The sequence below is a fragment of the Eucalyptus grandis genome, chromosome 3, assembly GCF_016545825.1.
Source record: "Eucalyptus grandis isolate ANBG69807.140 chromosome 3, ASM1654582v1, whole genome shotgun sequence".
NCBI lineage: Eukaryota > Viridiplantae > Streptophyta > Magnoliopsida > Myrtales > Myrtaceae > Eucalyptus > Eucalyptus grandis.
In genome coordinates, this window is record NC_052614.1 from 5,122,975 (window position 1) to 5,140,714 (window position 17,740).

The window sequence follows — 17,740 nt, forward strand, 5'->3', positions numbered from 1 at the left end:
ATAATTAACTCATAAATAACTCCAAGGGCTCCACTAAGCGATTCCCTCATCCGCTGAGGCACCCCAAGTAAAATTAGGCTCTGCACAGCTCCAAAGTAGAATTACAGATTATTTTACAATGGATGTTTGCCCCGGTGGTAGAGAGTTGTTTGGCATTCCGCAATTAGCTGCAGCAACTCATTAAAGTTTAGTTCACAGACAAAGCAGCAACTGCAGCACTATTCTTCATTTTATTCTGCATATTGACCTCGAGTCCCGGTGATTTAGCGCAAGACACGCTTAATACAGCACCAGCAACTGTTATTTCAATTTCTGAAGGATATCATGAAGCACCCATTTTATCACTTGCTCTATAATAAAGCATTTTCTGGACATAGAACATCATGTACCCTTGTGCAGCTCTCACAATGTTCTCATTCACTTGGGTAATCCAAGCATCATCGCACTTGTACCACTGATTGCTCAGACGCAGATAAGTCACATAATGGCCGGCGTCTAATTTACTAGCGTGAGTGACAACAGCGAACACCTCAAATTCTGAGGATGACTCATTTGATGCATCAGTTCATCCCCATCAAAAAGGAAAATCATGTTCCCAAATCTTATCCTCAAAATGGAAGAAGAGAGGTAAGGGGCCATGTCCAGTGAAAATGGAAAATGCAGATATCGATCGTGTTGAAGAAATCTTCTTGAAGTGTTTTGAAGCTGACAAAACGTTTCCATCAGTCTAGTCTGAAGGTTTGCAGACTCTACTATTTAAAGTCTGAAGACCTCCAGGACAAAGCCGAGACTCAAGACTCAAAGTCTATTCTCATTGTGAGTCTCTAATCCAGTTGAAGAAAGGCTATCTAGAATTGGATGTTTTATTAAGGATATGACATTATCGACTGGAGAAGATCTCTTGGCTGGATATGACATAACGGAATCCTTTGATTGATCGAGATTGATTCGAAGATTAAGGATCCGATGATTGGCAAAATATTCTTTGAAGGTTCTACTTATGGAAACCGAGATCCTGATTATATGGGCGAACATGATTGATGGACTATCGACATGTTCCTTTAATAGCTCGAATGATCTTCCTAATTGATTCTGGCCAACGGGTAGATTGGAGAAATTCCTTTGGTAAGCGCCTATGATGGCATGAAGGAGTATATAAGGAAGATGTTCTAAGTTGTTCGAGGTGTGCGCGATAGAAAAATTCCAAAGTCTGAAGCTCCTTGTTGTTTAGTCAAATTCTTTTGAGCGAAATCTTGGATGCAAAAAAGAGTCTATATTTGTGAGAAATCTTGAGGAAGTGTGGTAGAACATCTACACTGTGGAATCAAGGAAAAGCTGTGCTGTAACTTCTCTTTTATTCATAGTGAAATCCAGCCGGTGAGCTGTCAATGCGGAAGAGTGAACATAGGCTTGGAATAAGCTGAACCACTATAAACCTTGTGTTCAATTTTCTCTTCCCTACTCTTTACTTTACTTTGATCATACTTCATTTTGTTAATCAAAAGAGAACTCCCTTTCTCTCGTTTGCCTAGAATCGCTTCCGTATCTCGAGAAATTATTTGTGCACCTGTTCACCCCCCTTTAGGTGCTCATACTAGTTATCTCGGATCGATCTTCCTCGACATCTTCCGTATGGAAGAATGTTCAAATCTTTTGATGTGAAAGCAAGAAACCAATGGGAGCTTCCTTATGGACATCCGCTGAGAGACTCCCGACTCACCGACACCGTTGGCGAGAATAACTTCAGGGTCCGAACCAAGCCTCTCGGGTCTTGTGAATCGGTCCAAGCAGCCCATCAAGGTCGATATCCGAGTTCGGCTTGAATTCATGCACTCGCCTCGCCATTGCAGGAGTGATGTGACTTAACCGATGTCGCCTTCGCAGAACCACGTTGGTTTTGTTCCATATCCAAAGAAATATCCAAGCAAGGGTCATATGTTGTAGATGTGAAACCACAAGCCATGCACATGACATCGGAGCGTAAGATACTAGAGAATACTCTGTGAGCAATACAGCAATCTCCACTCCCTGTATAATTCATTAGCATACTTCTAAAGATATCTGAGAATCCACAATTCGTAAAAATAAAAGTTCCTCAACAGCATCACAAGTCACGACAGAACATATTTTATAGTACAGACACACAACCGTCAGACACAACACAAAAGAGCGCGCTTGCACAGGAAAGCAGTTGTCTGCAGATATTGTAGATGCATTAAATTACCATGAGATGGAACAAATAATAAGTTTCGCCATGGAATAACTTCAAAGAAAAGTTGAAACTAGAACACATGCTGTATATAAAGACCCACGGATATTAGTTGACAGAGTCAAATCTCTTGACTGATATACCACCAAGAAAGAATGACATCAGAACAAAATGAAACTTCCCAAGGGACTTAGAGGTATTAGGGTTGGGAAATGCCTGAAAGGTAATAACCACAAGTGTGATCCTACATTAGTTCAAAAATTCATTTACATGACTATACAAACAAACAAGCCCACTTGAACCACTGACCCAAGAGAAAATGTTAATAACGCTCGATCTCTGTCCTCGCACCAGCAGATTCCGATCGCTTGTAAAAAATGGAGACCGGATGAAACAGGTTTAACGCAATGCCTATAAAATTTACCTTGGCTGCCGGGCGGCATCGATCCTTATCCACTTTCTCATTGATCCCATCAAGCATGGAAATGAAAAACTCATGAGCGTCCTGCTGCTCATAACTTGCCAAGTTACGGTGCGATTGTTTATGTTTTGTTCAAAAATTATTCCGTGGAATAGAAAATAGAAAAACTATTTTTGTTATGGGAAACAATTTTTGACCGAAAGACGCGTTTGGTAAACTTGTTCCGAGAGTAAAAATGAATAGAAACACGTTTGGTAAATTTGTATTCTTTTTTTTTTTTTTTTGTTCTTTTAATTTTTAATATTTTTATTTTCTTTTTCTTTATTTTTCTTTTGGCCGGTTGCCGGCCTCGGCCATGGCGCGACCGGCCAACGAGGGCCGGGTGGCCTCGCCCAGCCGGATCTGGGCGAGCCCGAGCTCGCCAAGCCTTGCCCCGCACCGGCGAGGCTCAACCTCGCAAGGGGCTGATGACCCTCCGGCAACCGGCCAAAGAGAAAAGAAGAAAAAAAGAAAAAAAAAAAAAAAAGAAGAAGAGAAACAAGAGAGAGACAATTTGTTCTTCAAAAGTATTTCAAAACAAAAAAAAATGACTTTTTTTGTTTCTTATTTCTATTCTAATTTTGTCCTCGAAACAAAAAAAAAAAAAACATATTTTGAACAAAACGCAAATAAACGTGTTTCTGTTCTTTTTTTGTTCATGGAAACAAAAAAACAGAAAATCTGTTCATGAGCAGTCCGTGTGGCATTGCCACATGAGATTTCAAGGTTTTCCATGAGACTGTCATTCTGGATTTGCTGAATAATCTCACGGGGATATTTCCAGCTTGACAAATATTTGATCTTCTTGATCTTGTATTTAACGCCATAGTTGAGTATATGGAAAGCATGCCTCTTGATGTACATACTCTTGACCTCAATTTCAACAATGGAAATGAAGATGCATTGTTCATCTTTGTGCAGAATGATCAGGCGTCCTGCATCCATGTTCCCAGACAGATCCTAAATGATACGTTGGCCAAGCTCCTTCCAGAGACTTAGATCATCAACTATGAAAAGCTACACCAGCATAACAAGCCTTTCCAGTCTACGAACTCAGAGTTCGTTCGAAAAAAGATAGAATTATTTCCATCAAATTTGGCAAGGAAAATAAAGAAAGTCATTCTATTTTCCAGACCCTCTTCATGATTGAACCATATGTTCCTGAATCAATTTCCGAGCCAAATCCAAAAAAGCTTGTTTGACACTATAATGGTGATGGACATCCTGTCCATTACTATAAAGACAAATATGGTCATTGTTTTTGGGATTCCTTTTGCCAATGTTCTTATTGTACAAACTCTCCCGACGAGGTAGACCCTTTAGCAAGATCTCCACCTCGACGAAAAAAGCCAAAAGGATAAGGTGTACCAAAGGTATTTAAACGGAGATTCCTCTGTTGATACTCTTGGTGAATGTGATAAATACCAGTTCATGGTTTCTTATGCACCATCTCCATCCCCAGAATCCAGTACTACATCCCAAGCCTTACCAGATCCACCAAAAACACCCCCACCATCTCCTCCTCAGAAAAGCAAGCTCTCTCTCCGTTTTATAAGCCAATCCTCAAATGGGCTAAGAAACATTCTTACCCACTTGAAGCCCCATAAGAAACACCACCCGCTTCTTCCATTGCCATATTCCATGATGCTGATTTTCCCCCTCTTGTCAGAGAAAATTCTAAGCTCTTGTTCCCTGCTCCAAAAGAGTTTATTGATCCACATGGCAGATATCACCATGCTCCTAAGATTCCTACCCCCACTGATGTGGATGAACATGGAAGATAGAGAAAACTCCTGCTGCTGGAGCTGTTCTAAATTGGCAATCAGAGATTTGTTGGCACAAAACAATGCCTTTAAGGCAATTGATTCCAAAATTGGAAATGTGCAACAAGATCTCCGAAGATATGATGAAAGTACCAAAAAGATGCTCTCCGAGTTCCATAAAAGGCTTCACGCCTTGGAATCAGGACAACATCTTGGGTATCATTATCTTGAAAGTCCAAAGCCAGAAATAGAAAAGCTCAAAAAGCAAATCCAACTTCTTGAAGAAGGAAGGTTCAGACCTTTCGATCCATTGGCACCTCCTGTTAGAATCGAGTATTTACCTCCACTACCACAAACATCTATTTTTGCCACTATCCCAGAAGATCCTTACAGAAGAGAACCAAATATGGCAGAAATAAGAAATCGCCTCAAGGCCCTACAGAAAGAAAAAGGAAAGGAAAAAATGGCTCCCACAAAATCAAGTTCAATTGTTATCAGAGAAAGGCCGGATCGGATGATGTTATCCAATCAATTAGAATCATTTTTAAAGGATTTGGGTACTCAAGAACCGGATCCTACTACCCAACAGCCTGATCCTGCCATTCCAGAAAAACAGATTCTGTTCCCAGTTGAACAAACTTCTCCTGATACTGAATCAGATTCAGTATCTCTTTCCTCCTTTTCATCTTTCTCGATTCCTACAGTCGATTCTCTCCCTATAGTACCAGTAACTTCATCAATATTCATGGTTGATCCTCTAGATGATGAAATGGAATCAAACTATTCTGACCTAGAAAATGGTCAGACAAGAAATCCTACTCGGCATGTGTCCATAGCATCAAAACAATTCTTCACCATCAATGATATTCCTTATCATAAATGGCCAGAAAGATTTGAAGACTTTCATACTTAGTTGAATACTCAGTCCATCACCAACCATGATATGAATGATGTCATTTACAACTTTGTTACAAGATTCACAGGAAGCCTCAAACTTTGGTGGCAATCAATTTCAGAACAAGACCAGATTCATTTTCTGATGTCACCTAATTTCGGCCATGCCATCACTCTCTTATATCATGTCCTTGTGGGAAAACCCATTGATCGCATGGAGATGAAAAGAAGAGAATTTTTTGAAAGAAAATGATGCTCCCTTCAAAAGAAACATCTTGATAAGCATTATTGAGTGATGCTTCAGCTTTTTTATCAAATTGGAGCATATCCAAATCTGAAGCATGTTTTCCTTACTTTCATCCCTAAAGAACTATCCCAGATGGTTGAAAGATCTTTCTTTGGAAAACAAAAGAGAGTACGAGATATTCCCTTGGGAGAAATACAACAATAAGTCTATTTATGCCTAGAATAATTATGCTTAAAGTGCTAGATGGCTCGTACCTACATCACAGATGACAAGCGTCTTGAATGAGCTTGTTCTCGGCAGAAGTTAAAAATCAAATGCTCCAAGTAAGATTGTGATGGTACTTGTGGTAAGTATTCTTGGAAAAACAAACATTACAAGAAGTTTTGGATAAACAAATCCAAACATGGCTCCAAACATTTCTAGAAAAAGAAGAAATGGCGATACCTACGCAAAAGAAAGGATCGCATGGGCCACAAGAAATCAAATCACTGCTACATCTGTAACCAGAAAGGACATTTTGCCAAAAATTGTCCTCAAGCAAGAAAATGTCAAAATTGTCTAATTCATCACATTGAGAATGAAACAGGTATTTCTCTTGAAAATGATGATATTGAATCATTATTCTCTCGATGAAGAACCATCTGAACAAACTCTTTGTGTCATTCTCTCTTACCAAACTTCCAGTGAAACTGAGTCAGACTTAGAGTCTGAAGATATTTTTCATATATCATCATCATCCCTAGAACCAAGCCTTGACATATTCTCAAGCCAAACTCACTGTCCCCATTTCCCTGTAAAAATCTTCACTTCAAAGTTTGCCAAACCCATCACTGTTATTGCTCTCATTGATACTAGAGCAAGTTGTTTCATTCTAGATACTAAAGTTCTACCTGAAGAATATTGGACCCTCTATGTCCGATATTTCAACTCCGCCTCTGGAGATATTTTCTCCACAAATGTCAGAACCGCCCCTGTAACAGTCTAGTTCTTCCTCAATGTTCCATAACAGCAAAAATCTTTTGATCAAACCTTCCCAATAAAGATTTGATAATTGGATGTGATATTATGACTCAAATCTCTCAACTCCGCATCATTTCTGGAAAAGGTCTTAGATATAAAGATCAATTCTCTAAGTTCGTCAATATTCAGAGACTCTTTTCCATCCAAATGAGTCTGTTCGATCCAATCATACAAAAATTGTTAGAATCCTATTCGGAATGATGCCAGAACACTTGGCTTTAGCTCAAAGGGAATGCTCAAAACTATTGCAGTAAGACCTTATTAAAACTTCCAATTCTCAATGGGCTTGCGAAGCCTTTTATGTCAATCAGCGTGCTGAGCAAAATAGGGGAAAAATGAGACTGGTAATCAACTGTCAACCTCTCAACATTTTTCTCCAAGATGATAAATTCCCTTTACCATCCAGAGATTCTCTCTTTACTGGTCTAACCAAAGCCACATCTATTCCAAATTCGACCTCAAAGCTGGATTTTGGCAATTGGGCATCCATCCTGAAGACAGATCCAAAACAAGATTCTATATCCTGAACCAACACTTTCAGTGAAAAGTTCTTCCTTTTGGCCTAAAAGTAGCACCATCCCTTTTTTCAAAAGGCCATGTATCGTATTTTCCAACCAATTTTGTCAATTGCAGCCGTATACATTGACGATATCTTGCTCTACAGTCCCGATAAACAGTCACACTATCAACTCCTTGAGCAGTTTGCAGAAATTGTGAAAAAGCATGGCATTATGCTTTCCCAAAAAAAAGATGAATATTGCCCAGACAGAATTCGAATTTCTTGGTATGCATCTTAACAAAGGTACATATTATCCGGGGCCACACACTGCTCAAGAATTATTGAAGTTTCCTGAAGATAACTTCACCACAAAACAAGTTCAACAATTTCTTGGAATAATCAACTATCTCAGGGTTTTTGTCCCAAATATTGCAAAGTTCCTGATTCCTTTGCAATCTATGCTGAAGAAGAATCCCCTACCTTGGGGAAAAACTCAGACTAAAGCAGTCGCTGAGCTTAAGGAGATTATGCAAAATCTCCCACCACTGCAAATACCATCGACAGGAAGGAGAATCCTTCAAACTGACGCCAGTTATGAATACTGGGCAGCCATCCTGTTTGAAGAAATCAATGGTAAGAGACACCTTTGTACCCACAAAAGTGGAAAGATTTCTCAAGCTGAGATGCATTACCATTCCACTTTCAAAGAAATCCTAGCAGTAAAAAATGGAATCAAAAAGTTTGAGTTTCATCTCATCAGCCATCACTTCCTTATAGATTAAACATGACATCTTTTCCCCAGATGACCAAGTTTAAACAAAAGCAGATTCCAAACTCTCAACTGCTTCGATGGGCTGAATGATTTTCAAAATACTCTTTTAAAACCAAACATATTCCTGGAAAAAAGAGGATAACACTCACTTTATTTCAGGGGACTCTGCCCAGAACATTACACGAACCTTGCCTTATATAGACAAGAGGATAACAAACCAACAATGACCAAGTTCATGGGTCCAGATACAAACAGAGGCTCTGGAAACTTCCGGGAGGGAATTATTCGCACGCTATGAACAGTAACTGTACTGTGAACAGTACTTTCCCTAGCCTAGTTCTACAGTAAAAGTGAACAGTAACTTGCTACAGTGAAATTGTACGGACTCAACGGTCTCATCCGTCACGGCCATTATAGCTACAGACTGAGTCATCTAAGCTGTCTTCTAGGAGATGTGCCTCGTATTTCTGTTGAAGGGCTTCAAGGTCTTCAGGTAAGAGGATTTGATTCAGCCTTCTTGATGAGGATGCTTGTTCATGGGCCTAATGGGATGCTTCTTCTTCTGCCTAGTTTGTATTTTCACTTGTAGTGTTGGCAGGAATGCTTGGCTGAGGCTAATTGGTTGGCTGTGCATAAAAGGATGTGTCCATTCTTTGGGATGAGGACGAAGGTCCTGGATCATAGGGGTCTTAGGAAATAGGACCTCCCCATTGTGCATAGAGGTCTTGGGTAGATTGGACAATATCATCTGTTCCTGTCATTTCATGATCTTGGGAGGATGCAGCTTGTCTGTATTCCCTGAGTGTTTCCTTAGCTTCTGGTGCTATAATGATCCCATGTAGTGGGTACATTATAACTCCATGCATCTTCAGGAATGGTCTTCTTCTCCTAGCACAAAATTCTCTGAAGTTTTCAATACTGGTGTTCACAACATCCAACAGGTCTTGGATAAGATTTGTGAATTCGAGTTTCTCGACTGTTCAAGTGAGGTTTATAGGATGTAGTTCCTATATCCAGTGGGGCATCAAGAATATTGCCATTATTTTTGAAAAAATACCATGGACGTTGAAAAAATAGGATGGTGTGGACTTCGGGGTTTAGTGTCATGGTTCTCAGTTCTCTTTCGAGGAGGTGTTTCCAGTGGTTAGGATGATGGAACCAGTTTAAAAAATCTAAAAGATTTTTATCACATTCTTTTTTGATGTTTCTTCCGAAAAAGAATATCCTTATGAGGTTAGCAATAAATCTTCTGGTTGGAATTTCAAAAGCTATTAAGTACTTATTAGTTAAGTACCATAATAACGTCTTGAGTTGCTCAGGGAAATCATCTTCTTTCCAGATAAGAGGATGAATGAATGGGTAATCTGTGTTTAATTCAAAGGGATAAAGAATCGAACCTCTATTGAACCTGAGCAGTCGTGTGGCATTGCCACATGAGGTTTCCAAGGTTTTCCATGAGACTGTCATTCTGGATTTGCTGAATAATCTCCTGGGGATATTTCCAGCTTGACAAATCTTTGATCTTTTCGATCTTGTATTCGACGCCATAGTTGAGTATATGGAAGGCAGGCCTCTTGATGTACATGTTGATTTCGGCTGGTGCTTTTGGTCTTGACAAGAAGTCAGAAAGCATGTTCTTCTTTCCAGGAATATGTTTGGTTTCAAAAGAGTATTTTGAAAACCATTCAGCCCATCGAAGCAGTTGAGAGTTTGGAATCTGCTTTTGTTTAAACTTGGTCATCTGGGGAAAATATGCCATGTCTAATTCTACTAGGAAGTGATGGCCGATGAGATGAAACTCAAACTTTTTGATTCAATTTTTTACTGCTAGGATTTCGTTGAAAGTGGAATGGTAATGCATCTCAGCTTGAGAAAACTTTCCACTTTTATGGGCACAAAGGTGTCTCTTACAATTGATTTCTTCAAACAGGATGGCTGCCCAGTATTCATCACTGGCGTCAGTTTGAAGGATTCTCCTTCCTGTCGATGGTATTTGCAGTGGTGGGAGATTTTGCTTAATCTCCTTAAACTCAGCGACTGCTTTAGTCTGAGTTTTTTCCCAAGGTAGGGGATTCTTCTTCAGCATAGATTGCAAAGGAATCAGGAACTTTGTAATATTTGGGACAAAAACCCTAAGATACTTGATTATCTCAAGAAATTGCTGAACTTGTTTTGTGGTGAAGTTATTTTCAAGAAACTTCAATAATTGTTGAGCAATGTGTGGCCATGGATAATATGTACCTTTGTTAAGGTGCATACCAAGAAATTCGATTTCTGTCTGGGCAATATTCATCTTTCTTTAGGAAAGCATAATGCCATGCTTTTTCACAATTTCTGCAAACTGCTCAAAGAGTTGACAGTGTGACTGTTCATCGGGACTGTAGAGCAAGATATCGTCAATGTATACGGCTGCACTTGACAAAATTGGTTGGAAAATACAACATATGGCCTTTTGAAAAAGGGATGGTGCTACTTTTAGGCCAAAAGGAAGAACTTTCCACTGGAAGTGCTGGTTCGGGATACGAGAATCCTGTTTTGGATCGTCTTCAAGATGGATGCCCAATTGCCAAAATCCGGCTTTGAGGTTGAATTTAGAATAGATGTGGGCTTTGGTTAGACTAGTAAAGAGAGAATCTTTGGGTGGTAAAGGGAACTTATCATCTTGGAGAAAAAGGTTGAGAGGTTGATGTTGATTACCAGTCTCATTTTTCCCCTATTTTGCTCAGCATGCTTATTAACATAAAAGGCTTCGCAAGCCCATTGAGAATTTGAAGTTTCAATAAGGCCTTGCTGCAATAGTTCTGAGCATTCCCTTTGAGTTAAAGCCAAGTGTTCTGGCTTCATTCTCACGTGACTCGCCTTGGTTGGATTTATGACTTCATTCTTTTTGAAAGGAAGGCAAACAAAGAATTCTGGATTTTCCCATAGAGGATGGGAACACTTTTGAGCGAATTTTGAATGGGATTCCGAATAAGATTCTAACAATTTTTGCATGATTGGATCTAATAGACTCATTTGGATGGAAAAGAGTCTCGAATATTAATGAACTCGAGAGAATTGATCTTTATATTTAAGACATTTTCCAGAAATGATGCGGAGTTGAGAGATTTGAGTCATAATATCCCATCCAATTATCAAATCTTTATTGGGAATGTTTGATCCAAAGATTTTTGCTGTTAAGGAACACTGAGGAAAGAACTGGACAGTTACAGGGGCGGTTCTGACATTTGTGGAGAAAGTATCTCCAAAGGCGGAGTTGAAATATCGGACATAGGCGGTCCAATATTCTTCGGGCAGAACTTTAGTATCTAGAATGGAACAACTTGCTCTAATATCAATGAGAGCAATAATGTGATGGGTTTGGCAAACTTTAAAGTGAGGATTTTACGGGGAAATGGGGACGGTGAGTTTGGCTTGAGAATATGTCAAGGCTTGGTTCTGGGGATGATGATGATATATGAAAAATATCTTCAGACTCTGAGTCTGACTCAGTTTCACTGGAAGTTTGGTAAGAGGAAATGACATAAAGAGTTTGTTCAGATGGTTTTTTATCAGCAGAGAATAAGGATTCAATATCATCATTTTCAAGAGAAATACCTGTTTCATTCTCAAAGTGATGAATTAGACGATTCCGACATTTTCTTGCTTGAGGACAATTTTTGACAAAATGTCATTTCTGGTTGCAAATGTAGCAACGATTTGATTTCTTGTGGCCCGTGCGATCCTTTCTTTTGCGTAGGTATTGCCATTTCTTCTTTTTCCGGAAATGATTGGAGCCATGTTTGGATTTGTTTATCTAAAACTTCTTGTGATGTTTCTTTTTCCGAGAATATTTACCACAAGTACCATCACAATCTTGCTTGGAGCATTTGATTTTTAACTTCTGTCGAGAACAAGCTGATTCAAGACGCTTGTCATCTGTGATGTAGGTACGAACCATCTGGCGCTTTAAGCATAATTCTTCTAGGCATAGATGGACTTATTGCTGTATTTCTCCCAAGGGAATATCTTGTACTCTCCTTTATTTTCCAAAGAAAGATATTTCAACCATCTGAGATAGTTCTTTAGGGATGGAAGTAAGGAAAACATGCTTCAGATTTGGATTTGCTCCAATCTGATAAAAAAGCTGAAGCATCACTCAATAATGCTTATCAAGATGTTTCTTTTGAAGGGAGCAGCATTTTCTTTCGAAAAATTCTCTTCTTTTTGTCTCTATGAGATCAGTGGGTTTTCCCACAAAGACATGATATAAGAGAGTGATGGCATGGCCGAAATTGGGTGACATCAGAAAATGAATCTGGTCTTATTCTGAAATTGATTGCCACCAAAGTTTGAGGCTTCCTGTGAATCTTGTAATAAAGTTGTAAATGACATTATTCATATCATGGTTGGTGATAGACTGAGTATTCAACCAAGTATGAAAATCTCCAAGTCTTTCTGGCCATTTATGATAAAGAATATCATCGATGGTGAAGAATTGTTTTGATGCTATGGACACATGCCGAGCAGGATTGCTTGTCTGACCATTTTCTGGGTCATAATAGTTTGATTCCATTTCATCATCTGGAGGATCAACCACAAATATTGATGAAGTTACTGGTACTATAGGGAGATAATCGGCGAGGAATCGAGAAAGATGAAAAGGAGAAAAGAGATACCGAATCGATTCGTGTATCGGGAGAAGTTTGTTCAGCTGGAAACAGAATCTATTTTTCTGGAATGGCAGGATCAGGCTGTTGGGTAGTAGAATCTTGTTCCTGAGTACCCAAATCCTTTAGAAAGGATTCTAATGGATTGGATAACATCATATGATCTGACCTTTCTCTGATAACAATTGAACTTGATTCTGTGGGAGGCATTTTTTCCTTTCCTTTTTCTTTCTACAGGGCCTTGAGGCGATTTCTTATTTCTGCCATATATGGTTCTCTTCTATAAGGATCTTCTGGGATAGTGGTAAAAATAGATGTTTGTGGCGGTGGAGGTAAATACCCGATTCTAACAGGAGGTGCCAATGGATCGAAAGGTCTAAACCTTCATTCTTCAAGAAGTTGGATTTGCTTTTTGAGCTTTTCTATTTCTGGCTTTGGACTTTTAAGATAATGATACCCAAGATGTTGTCCTGATTCCAGGGCGTGAAGCCTTTTATGGAACTCGGAGAGCATCTTTTTGGTACTTTCGTCATACCTTCGGAGATCTTGTTGCACATTTCCAATTTTGGAATCAATTGCCTTAAAGGCATTGTTTTGTACTAACAGAGTCTCTGATTGCCAATTTAGAACAGCTCCAGCAACATGAGTCTTTCTCTGTCTTCCATGTTCATCCACATCAGTGGGGGTGGGAATCTTAGGAGCATGGCGGTATTTGCCATGTGGATCAATAAACTCTTCTGGAGCAGGGAATGAGAGCTTAGAATTTTCTCTAACAAGAAGGGGAAAATCAGCATCATGGAACATGGCAATGGAAGAAGTGGGTGGTGTTTCTTCTGGGGCTTCAAGTGGGTGGTGTTTCTTCTGGGGCTTCAAGTGGGTAAGAATGCTTCTTAGCCCATTTGAGGATTGGCTTATAAAACGGAGAGAGAGCTTGCTTTTTCTGAGGAGGAGATGGTGGGGGTGTTTTTGGTGGATCTGGCAAGGCTTGGGATGTAGTACTGGATTCCGGGGATGGAGATGGTACATAAGAAACCATGAACTAGTATTTATCACATTCACCAAGAGTATCAACGGAGGAATCTCCGTTTAAATACTTTTGGTACACCTTATCCTTTTGGCTTTTTTCATCGAGGTGGAGATTTTGCTAAAGGGTCTACCTCGTCGGGAGAGTTTGTACAATAAGAACATTGGCAAAAGGGATCCTAAAAACAATGACCATATTTGTCTTTATAGTAATGGACAGGATGTCCATCACCATTGAAGTGTCGAACAAGCTTTTTTGGATCTGGCTCGGAAATTGATTTAGGAACACATGGTTCAATCATGAAGAGGGTCTGGAAGATAGAAGCACTTTCTTCCTTTTCCTTGCCAAATTTGATGGAAACAATTCCATCTTTTTTCAAACGAACTCTGAGTCAGTAAACTGGAAAGGCTTGTTATGCTGGTGTAGCTTTATATAGTTGGTGATCCAAGTCTCTAGAAGGAGCTTGGCCAACGTATCATTTGGGATCTGTCTGGGAACATGGATACAGGACACCTGATCATTCTGCATAGAGATGAACAATGCATCTTCATTTACATTGTTGAAATTGAGGTCAAGAGCATGGTTCTGCACTCGATAAACCATTTGGTAATGTAGGGTTGCGGCTACAGAATCAGCAGTTTGAGGAGCTTCATTGAGCTAGACTTGAACTTTCAGAAAAGAGAGTAGCTGGGGGTCTGAAAGAGCAATATTGAAGTTTGGATACAAAGTCACAAAGACCGTTCCAGCATGCAAAGTAGTTTGAACAGTACCGATGCAAGCATGCTGGTATTGTAAAAACCTAGTATCTAGTAACGCGATTCTTGCCACAACTGGCAGACCTTTACGACCATGAAAGGTAAAAGCAAGACGAACAGCTCTATAATGGACATGGGTGCATCCTTGTTGAGCCCATTGTCTAGGAAACTCTTGGGGGGATCTGAAGAGTAACAAAGTACTCCTTTTCAGTAGCAGGAATAGGGTGCGGGTCGAATTTGGAGGACTGGACGTACTCCTTTACTTGTTTTGGGGTTTGGTGAATAAGTTGGTGGATGGAGCGGATAGATGAGAATGATGAGTTTGGTTTAGCAAAAGCTAAGTAAGGATTCATGAGAGGAAGTTGGGTTTCAGAAATCTTGGTTTCATCGCTAAGAGAGACTTCATAGAGATAATCTATCTTAGAGGCATTGGAAACACGAAATTCTGGAGGGGTTGAAGATGAAGGAGAAGGAGCAAGAGAAACGGGTGCTTCGAGGATTTCTGGTTCTGTAGACATAATGTGAAGAGATCTTCTCAGCACTGGATTCACCTATCAAGTGCATGGAAGGGATAACCTTAAAAACGAAACCATGACTCTGATATCACGAATGGACCTAGACTTAGAACCAGGGAATTAGAGTAAATTTTCTACAGGTATGCATCCCACAGTGGGCGAACAACTCCCGTTCAAGCCCTTCAAGGACAACCTTTTAGCAGAAAACCACTCAGCCATTTAGTTCAGATTCTAGAGACACCCTGGGATAACCAAATCAATAAAAAAAAAAGTATAAAGCACATTTCCCTCTAAGTCAATTAGATAGAACAGTTAAGAAAGTCTCAGTCCACCATTGATGGTCAACAAAGAACTTGACAAAAGCATGCATCATTAGAATAAGGAAAAGATGCCTATCCATTATGTCCACTGCCATTTTTAGAAAAGCCAGTAGACAAAAGTACTTAATCAAAAAAGATAATTTCCAGAGGCCTTGTTAACAAATGCCCCACGGGCACTCGTTAAATTTAGCAAAATCAGAAATGATGCTTTCCAAGACACTTAAAATAATGAAAAAAATACACATTTTAACTAAGGCAATACGTCCAATGGTAAATTTGAAATTATGAGAACACGTCTAATAGGGGGCAAACACACGGTGCCTTAGCAATCGTTTATCATTAGATTGAAATGCAATTGATCTCAGCTGTTCAACACATCTCAACTAAGATGGTTGTTTATTTTTTACTCTTCAAACCATCACAAGTGCAAAGGGGCACTCTATGACATTTTCCAATTTCCATTTCCCAAAAAAAAAAAAAAAAAAAAAGGGGGGGATGGAGCAGCTAAGCTATGATACGAAGGTGGTCAAAGCGCAATTGTAAATTAGGTCATGTCCATCATACTAACAATATAGCAGAACATGCACTGATCAAACAACTTACATATCTTCAAAGCCACTAGGTCACAACAGCAAAATTTACAGAGCCTCTTGGACAATTTCCAACCTCCATGTGCTTCCAAAAACCAATAAGAAACCATTAAGCATCCACATTTATCCAAAAAATTTCATAGAATGGCAATTTCCTCCACATCCACAGACCTGTAAAAGAACTTTGCTGGACTATAAGGCATTCGCTCCCCCGAAAACACCGCCGAGAACATGGCGTCCATGTCACAGGCCAAACAGAAGCTGCCATTCTTGCTCCCATGGCCTCCATCAAGAGCATCATCTACATTCCTTCTACTCACATTTCCACTAACCCCATTCTTCTTCTGACGAAAGTACCTATTGTGCCTGTCACTCAAGAAGTAGTTCCTCAAAGGAGGAGTGTGCAACAATGCCTGCAACACCGAATTCATAAAGTAGGTGTTCCCCAAGTTATTGAGTCCTCGCAAGCTCCACGGCAAATCTGCGGTCGAAACGGACTCGAGGGGACTCGAACAGCTCCCCATTAGGGCGCACTCGCATGGGTCCGGCGACCACGGCTTGTAATCAACCCTCCGCCGCTTCCACAGGTGCTCCAGGGCCACCACCTCCCGGAAGCCGTTGGAGGAGGTGGCGGAAGCCGGCAGAGTGGAGGCCACAGTCTGGGCCGGCATCGGGGGGCATGGCCTCGGCGTGCGCGACCGCGTGGCAGGGGCTGGGGGGCGCGTGGCGGGAGACGGCAGTCTAATGAATGCTGTCAATGCTGTCACGTTATGCAAAGCTGACTGGAAAGCGAGACAAATATAATCACAAGGAAAAAATTAAGTGCAATTTTCCATGGCTCCATATATAGATGCAAGAAATTTTGTTCACAAATCAAATAATTTCTGCAGTTGTAATTGTCACACCCCAAAACTACAAGGAATGGGGATGACATGGCCAACCTTCCATGAATTATGTATATCTCAAGCTATATATATATACATATCAGATAACTAACAAGTTTGTTGCAACATTAGAGTTTCTATAATCCACCATAAGAATATACATTTAAAACTCAACTAGTCCAACCACTAGCAAAGATTATATACACCACTTTCTTAAACCATACCCAAAATGGAACTCTCAAAAGTTTTCCAAAAGCGCTCTCGCCTTACTACTTGCTAACCCTGGAACCTGAAAACATGGAAGATGAATGGAATAAGCAACCATAGCTCAGTGAGTAGTATATATCATAAAAGCATATCAAACTTCCACATTACACATTTAAAACTCAAGGCATGATTCATTATCACCAAACAAAATATGATAACTTGCAAGAACAAAATATGTTAAATGTTACCTCAACCTAGCTATATCAAATAGCCAAATTTTCCATTCATCCATAATAACAAAACCAGCATGAACTCATCCTATCTCATATCAATGGTTCATTCCACACCCAATATCCAAACTCAAGGCCCTAGAGGTGACTCCCATGAAATTACGTTATCGTGTAGCACTTAGCCCTCGACCACATATAGCAATAGTACAAGGCCCTAGAGGTGGCCCCCACGAAATTACGTTATCGTGTAGCACTTAGTCCTTTACTATGCATATTGGTAGTACAAGGCCCTAGAGGTGACTCCCATGTGACTCAAGTCGCCATGTAGCACTTAGCCCTTGACTACAAGGCTCTAGAGGTGGCTCACACGAAATTTCGTTGTCGTGTAGCACTTTGTCCTTTACTACCACACATTTGATTTCGTTAACACAACACATATCATGTTTCAATAATCATCATATAACCACATAAACCGATTGTACCTAAACAACATACATAACCCTGCAAAAGAGATTTGTCGAATCATCTCACCATAACTCAAAATTACCGAGCACTATATCCATCAATATATAACAAATAGGTCCTCATTTCATCACAAGTATATGTCGGTTAATCTTACCTTAGTACATGAGTTACACAAAACCAAAGATGACATTAGTACTACTCACCTGAGGATGCCCCAAAATCAAATAACGTGTGTGT

General features: G+C 39.9%; 1 pseudogene; it reads right to left on the reverse strand.

Moving 5' to 3' along the window:
* Positions 1-213: 213 nt before the first annotated feature.
* LOC120291582 lies at positions 214-16,388 on the reverse strand (annotated as a pseudogene).
* Positions 16,389-17,740: the final 1,352 nt, after the last annotated feature.